The following is an 8252-nucleotide window of genomic DNA, read 5'->3' as shown; positions in this document are numbered from 1 at the left end:
TTCCATAGCTTACTCTTCCTTTTCTTGATGATGTACCTATCAAGGGATGTGATGTCTATAAAAAGAATGAGGAGCTTGACAAACACGACTACAGGGCATTTGTAGTTAACCATATTCATGATTGTGACAGGATTTTGAGATTTTGACAAGGCTAGAAGAGGTTCATCTTACCCTTTCTAGAGCTAAATCAATTTTTGGGGTACAAGAAGTTCTAGTGGTCGAACACTTGTGTGGCCCCTACAGATGTATATCTTCACCAATCAATATAGATGCCATCAGCAAAATGCAAGAAAAATGCACAAATATTTCAGAGGTGAGAAGATTTCTTGGCGCATGTGTGTTCTATCTCATATGGATACCACATTTTGCTCATGTAGGCAAAAATCTCTATCAATTATTAAGAAAAGGCCAAAGATTCTCTTGGGGGAAAGAGCATACTCTCACCATATGCAAACTAAAGAAGTTGTTAATTTGAGCCCCCACTCTCAAAAGGGTTGATTATTCAAATGGTCAACCCATCATCCTTATTGTGGATACAAGTCCCATTGGGATAGGATGGGCTGTTAGCCAAGAAGACCTTGAAGGTAACAAGTATGCAATTCGATTTGGAGAAAAGATTCTCAATGAATGTCAAAGAAGGTATGCACAAGTAAAAAGGGAATTGTGGGGAGTTGTAACAGCATTAAAGTGTGATCGTGAATACTCTATAGGTGCTTCTGTAGTGGTAGAAACTGATTGTCTTCCACTCTTGGGCATGATTCCCAATCGCTCTACACTTGGCATTGATATGCTAAGATGGATTGTATATATTAAATCTCTCAACCTCGAATTAAAGCATATTGCAGGAAAGGAGAATCCAATTGCTGACATGTTGTCACGTGCAAGATATGACAATGAAGAGGAGTTGATCCAAGAAGATGAAGTTGAAGAATCTATACTTGCTGAATTTCATTCCATGACAGCTGAAAATACCTTTTCAGTTGCTGCATATACAAAACCAAAGTTGAAAACTGCAAGTTAGCTTATCTGTTTAATGGTACAGCATTAAATACAGCAAGAACAGGAAAAGGTACTGCTGTAAATCAGCAAACAGCAACAAAGATCAAAGATTTGTCTATGGAAGAAGGGTGGTCAACTAAAAGCCACCATGATCATTGCATTGCTCAAGTTCTAGTTCATTTCCTTGAAGAAGATTATGAAGAAGATTGGCTAAAGATTGGCCAATATTTGAGCACAATGAAGAAGAAGGAGACTTGGGCTGATGAGGAGTTCAAGCATATTAAGAGGAAAGCTTATGGCTTCTTTCTTAAAAATGGGCATCTATGGAAGCACGCAAAGAAGAAAAAAGGAGCGTCTATCCGAGTTTTAGGTAACAAAAGATTGTAACAACAGGTAATGAAGGAATTTCATGAAAGCTTGTGGGTTGGCCATAGAGGCATATGGGGAACCTTTATTAAAGTCAAAGAAAAATACCGGTGGCAGAACATGTATCGGACATAGAGAATTTTGTTGAAACCTATTATGTGTGTCAGATGTATTCTATGGTTAAGTATCGAGATGGGTTATAACCGACTTATCCCTTGTCCATACACTATAGATGGGTTATTGATCTTTTAACCATGCCTACAGGGATATGGAACATGCGGTATTTAGTGCTTGCAAGAGAAGACCTATCCAATCAAGTTGAAGGTAAAGCTTTAACAACCAAGACCACTCAAGCTATTTGTCACTTTTTGCTTGAAGAAGTATTTTGCAGATATGGCTCTGTCGGCAAAGTAATCGCAGATAGAGGGGAGTTGGATGCCGATGAGGCTCGCAACTTCTTTGCTCAATTAGGTATTAAGTTGGCTTTGACATCAGCCTACAATCTTGAAGGCTATGGGAAGAGTGAGAGAGGGCATCAGCCTATTCTCAAAGCTCTAGCAAAGTCTTGTAGAGAAAAGATTAAAGAATGGCCTAAAATGCTGCCTTTCGCATTATGGGCTGACTGGACTACTCACAGTACCGTAACTGGCTATATGCAAGCTAAACTCATGCATGGGCAGCAACCAATTATGCCAATTGAAGAATCTATTCTTACATGGAGTCTTCTACCTTGGGAGGAAGGCATCAGTAGAGAAGAGTTGCTGACTTTGCGCATATGGCAGCTAGATAGAAGGCCTGAAGATGTTCATCCAACTATTGAGAAGTTAAAAACAACAAGACTAAAGAATAAAAGAAGATTTGATAAGCAACATCAACTTCGACCAAGAGCTATCCAAGAAAATGACTGGGTGCTTGTCTATGAGAGTAGCCTAGACAATCAATACAATGCTTCTAGGAAGATGGTAAAGCGTTGGTTTGGCCTATATGTGGTAAAGGTAGTACATGACAATGCTACATACTTATTGTGGCTGAATTGGACGGAACAACTATAAAAGTACCAATAGCTTAGAAATGGATAAATCTCTTCAAATGAAGAGAAGCACCTACCTATAAACTACAAGACTTATAAGAAGCAAGTCAAGGATTTGAAAACACGGAAGAGGAAGAAGACTACGAAGGTGAAGATGAGGACATGACAGAAAAAGAATCTCCTAAAACTGCAAATTCACGAAGTGGCACATGCCGAAGGATGTGCAAGTTCGAAGGGGGTGAATGTCGCACAAATTTTTGCCCACCCTGTAAAAATCCTACTATGATGGGTCTACAAGTCTAGATTCAATGTGCATGATCCTTGGATTAAGGTTTTCGGACTTGTACATAAGTAAAATACCTCAACGAACCACTTGATATATGAATTTCTATCCTCTTGAACTTTTACATAAGCACATAGCTTTGGGACAAGGGGTAGATGTCATATTAATTCTCATCCATGGCATGATAATTCATGGTATTGCCTTGGATGTGGGCATTGGCACTTATGTTTCGCCCAACATATTAGGTTTCCTTGCTTCAAAGGCACTATGAGCATGCACCCTTGGCATAGGCACTTCAATGAAACAACTCAAGGATGTCACGCTACTTTAAGGACACTGTATCAAACTAGTAAGTGGATTAGTATGCTTTTGGATTTTTGTTAATAAACAAGTCTTCTATACAAGGACCACTATGACATCATTATGTGAATCGAGAGGTGTATTGGTTGCTCTAGCCTTAAGAATACGAAGGCACCTTTAGACCTAATAATGCTTTAAGAAGGTTGAATGGAAATGTTGGGATTGAGAGCCGCTGTGGGGAAGATTGTGGTTGTTGTGGGCAGCGCATGTTGTTGAGATCACGTGACTTTTGGTAGCCTGACATGTTGTTGAGATCACGTGACTTTTGGTAGCCTGAAGCATGGACGAAGGCATGGAGGGGAAGAGACGCATGTTGTTTTATGGCTGATCTTGATTTTACTTTGGTATGGAAAAAAAGGGAAGGAGGAGAATTGTTAAAGAGGTGGATTTTGCATGAACTTCGGACCTAAAGACTAGCTGTGAGTTCGGGACTGCATGCAGAGGACCTGTTTATCTATCTCGATCTCGAGCTAACTACCGGGAGAAATCCGCCTGCTTCAAGACCACTCACACACTATTTAAACGTCATCTTCTACGGTGGAGGGGGGGATCATCATCATATGATAAAAGAAAGCTGGTGGCCATCAATCTGACTTACGTTCTACTGAGTGAAGGCTAAGTGCACTACCCAAGTGATATGGCTGAGTGAAGGCTACATGGATCCAGCAACCTACACACATTTCTCAGGGATGGCAGTGTGTTTCTCCCCGATATTTCTGATTGATCAACACAATCAATAGATGAGATGTATACACTATGCCCCTCTTCTCTTAGCTCACAAGCATGCTTTTAAATGGCCCTGTTCACATCATCTATTTACTCCTCCTTATGCATGATGAGAGACGCTTTGGATCTTTGTAATATGGGCACATGATACTTCTGGCCTCTTCTTCTCAGCCTAAATCAGGGTATTTTAGGGCTGAAACCTATAAACATAACTTCTTCTTCACCTACAACCATTGCAAGTGCAAGCTAGACTTGTAATTCCCTCTACCCAGTACCTTACTCCATTCATGGGAGGATTCAAAGAAGTCTTTTGGTGATTTCTTGCCATGCCTTGGAATTAATCCTGGTCATCCATAACAATCAATCCATATGCTAAAGCTTTTGTGCTGCTGCCTTATTCAAGTTTCATTGATCTCTAAGTCACGAATCTCATAATATTTTTTTATGAAAAACTAGCAACAATGAAGCTTGTTCCATAACATTAAATCATTCAAAGGCTCAAATAGGAAGTTTTCTTCTTGATCCTCTATCTTCATTGTACTAATCACTTGAAAAGAGAAAGTTTCTTGAAGAACTTCTTCATGCCTAGATCATGCCTAGGGTGAAATAGGCAGCTATATTCATAGGCAAGGGAGGGCAAGTCTCTTCTTGTATCAATTGAAGTTGTACTCATGTTTGCAAATCATCCTTCTTTGTGAACTTAAGTTTCAAGTTCTTAACCCATTTATTCAACCATCCTATGTATAAATCTATCTTTCCAAGATAAGCCAAAGTATATGGTGAACTGAAGGTTGTGAAGTTCCTCTTGAACCTATAAACATTCACTTGAATCCTACTTATCTCTTGAAACCACATCTCCATCTATCTTGTCTAGTTTTCTTGCCAAACCCATGTGGTAACCTTCAACCCTAGCATGGTGACAACGATCTTTTTCTTTCTTGATCCAACCTCCATAATACTTAGATCTCACTTGCTTTCACTTGTGCTTCCACTCTCACTTCACCTTTCATTTGATTTTCACCTTATCACTACAAAGTAGCTCAAGAAGGAGTCTAAAAATTGCTCTCAAATATTTTTATTACACTTAAATAAAGAGTTATCAAATAAATCTAAAGAATTAATAAATAAATTAGCTTTAAAAGGTCTTCTTAAGGAGTACAAAGAATTATTCCATGTGCCTAAAACTTCATTTCCTAAAAAAGTGGTCAATCACCCCATAGATTTGGAGCCTCACTCAAAACCAATGAATAAGCCATCTTAGATGTTGTCTAAATGTGACAATGAGAGTTGCTAAGAAAATCAAAGAGATATTAAATATAGGATTCATTGAGCCTAGTTCTTTACCCTATACTTTATTGGTCTTGTTGGTCAAGAAGAAAGATGGTTTCTTTCCATGTGCATTGATTACAAGAAACTCAACAAGATCACAATAAAAGAACAACTATCCCATCCCTAGCGTAGATGACTTATGAGATGAGCTTAAGGGTATAAAGTATTTCACAAAGATAGGCTTGATGTTAGGCTACTCCCAAATTTTTATTAGAGAGGGTGATGAGATTAAAATATCATTTAGGATAAATCAAGGACTCTACCTCTTTTTACTTATGCCTTTTGAGTTGACTAATATCCCAACCACTTTCAGGACCTTAATGAATAAGATACTACAATCATTTATCTTCAAATTTTTCTTGGTATTCTTCGATGAATAAATAACAAATCATTGGAAAATCATCTATTATACTTGATAAAAGATATTTGATATATTGATATATCACAAGCTCTTTGCTAAGGAGACCAAGTGCTCTTTCATGTAAATGAAGGTTGAATACATAGGACACATTGTCATCAAGGAGGAAATCAAGGCTAATCTAAAAAGATGAATTGTATTAGAGATTGGCCAAAAACCACAAAAACTACTTCCCTTTGTGGATTTCTTGGTTTGTCATTACTATATCACATATTTATTAAGCATTATGTGTAGACCATTTGACTGATAAACTCAAGAAACAAGCTTTCTTTTGGGATACAATTATAGATAAAAGCTTCAATCAATTAAAGTATTTACTTAATTCTACTCCTATTAGTTTTCCCAAACTTCTCTAAGGAGTTTACAATCTAGTGTGATGCCACTGGAAGAAGCATAGGTGCATTTTTGTTACAAAAACATGAAGCTATTGCATTTGAGAGTCACAAGCTTACAAAGAAAGAAATGGTAATGAATGTTTATGACAGAGAAATGTTGGCTATCCTCCATGCAATAAAGAAATGGCACCATTATTTGTATGGTTGTCAATTCAAAGTTAATATTGATCATATGGTCCTCAAGTATTTCCTCTCCCAATCAAGTCTTGATCATAAGTAGCATAGGTGGGTGGCTATACATACTATAGAACTAAGATTTTGACATTATCCATATGAGAGGCAAGGATAATATAGTTGTTGATTCTCTTTCTCAAATGTGGATATCCTTTAAATAAAGTTTTACTTTTAAGCATTAGTCAACACTTAACCTTATTGTGTTTGATAATAATTATATCGAGTTATTTACTAATCTTGAGTGCACATAAAGTCATACTTGCATAACCCTCTTGCAACTATTTCCATCATGATTCCACGATTTAGAATCTCAATTAATCTAACTATAAATCATAGTGATTAATTATTTATGCATATACTAGTATGATTTCTAGATGAAACTATCAATTCTGTAAGTGTAAAATATAGAGGTAATATTTTACGTAATTAATTATTATATGGATGCTATCTGTGCAATCTAACAAGTAGCTCTTATACCGTTTGATGTAAAGGCTAATATTTATTATTTTATGTGGTGAAATAATAGCCTAATAGTGAATAACTTGGTTTGGCACAACGAAATTGGAAATTTCGTCTTTGCTCGCGCTTGCATTTACCACACCCGTTGTTCCGTTGGTAGTAGCAACTCCGACAATCTTGGGCACTCCTGTATGTAAAAATCGTTCCTGACTGGTTGCAGTGGTTCCCATGGTCCTTCCACCTCATCACTTTGGATCCATCGTTCACAAGTAGATTCGAGAGATAAATAAGGAGGAATGAATTTGAGATGGGAGAGTGTAAGAGAAGATGGCTTAGTCGAAGACCGAAGATAGGGGAAATTGAGCTAACTCTCTCCCTCTCGCAGCCTCTCAAGGTAACTTCTCTCTCTCTCTCTCTCTCTCTCTCTCTCTCTCTCTCTCTCTCTCTCTCTCTCTCTCTCTCTCTCTCTCTAGCTCCATCTCGCAACCTCTTGGAGGGGTATCCTTCTACCTCCCTCTCTCTCTATCTCTCTCTCGCTATCTCTTGGGGTCTCCTTTTGCTTCTCTAAACTACTCCCCATACCTCTTATTTATAGCTGAATTAGAGAAGAAGGGTTGTGGCTAAGAAGAAGAGCTACTTATGGAGGGGATCTTGGCAAAATCAGCAATGTAGCCCAAAGCTTCAACTGGCAACGTATTATAGCAATAGAGCAAGATACATCAAAACAAATCCCAATATCCCTTTGTTCTAGATAATGAAAAGTAAACTTCAAACATAGATCAATGAGAGATTAGAGAGAGTACTTCATGAATAGTTGTAGACAATGTGAAACCCATACTTATTTTAGTCCACAATAGTGAGAATCCACATGCAACAAACCTTCACCACACAAGAATAGCTTCTCTATGTTGTCTCTTTGCTTATCCTTGAATTAGAGCTTGTAATTGAGTGCCTTTTCCATGCTTTTTTTCCATACTCTCTACTCGGGGGGTGGGGGGGAGGGGTGGTCACTCATGAATATATGTATATATAACATGAGTTCAAAATAAGGGGTTTTTAAAAAACCATTTTTATATATTTTTTACATACAGAAGGGTGTCATATAAAGGAGTTACTTACAGATTGAATAGAAAAGGGTTGTGTTTTATTCAAGAAAAAATCACAGGTTAGGATATTTATAAATAGGCCATGAACGCACGCTATATAGAGAATATATACATAGTGAACCCCCCGAGACTCTCTATCCATAGCAATAGGTGCCTTACTATAGGTTGCAAAACACGGTGGAAAAAGCAAGGGCTTCCGTGTTGCTCATTTACACTTAGATCTTCATTACAATATTGTCTAGGGTCATCCCTTTTGTCCACTTTGCTACCCACTAAAGGTAACACAAGTAGTTAAGTCCCATCAATCCATAAGTCAAATACTATCACTATTAAACTTCCTTAGAGTTTCAACAATTGGATATGCATCCACATGAGAATGGATTGTGTGATCCTTCTTTGTTATGTTCATGCTATGACTAGGGATGATAGTCATAAATGGAGGACATTTGTGCAATCAAATATACATTCTTTGGAAAAGAATGCTACATGGCAGTTAGTCTCTTTGCTTAAGGGCAAAAATGCATTACCATGTAAGTGGATCTACAAGTTGAAGATATCTACATGTCTCCCTTCTAACAAAGAGTGAACTCCTCATCGGGTACTACAT

Source organism: Lygodium microphyllum, chromosome 19 (genome assembly GCF_053477565.2).
Source record: "Lygodium microphyllum isolate KBCC chromosome 19, Lygodium_microphyllum_v1.1.10, whole genome shotgun sequence".
In the NCBI taxonomy this organism is placed as follows: Eukaryota; Viridiplantae; Streptophyta; class Polypodiopsida; order Schizaeales; family Lygodiaceae; genus Lygodium; species Lygodium microphyllum.
The sequence above is the reverse complement of the archived record's forward strand: the minus strand, read 5'-3'. Positions refer to the sequence as shown.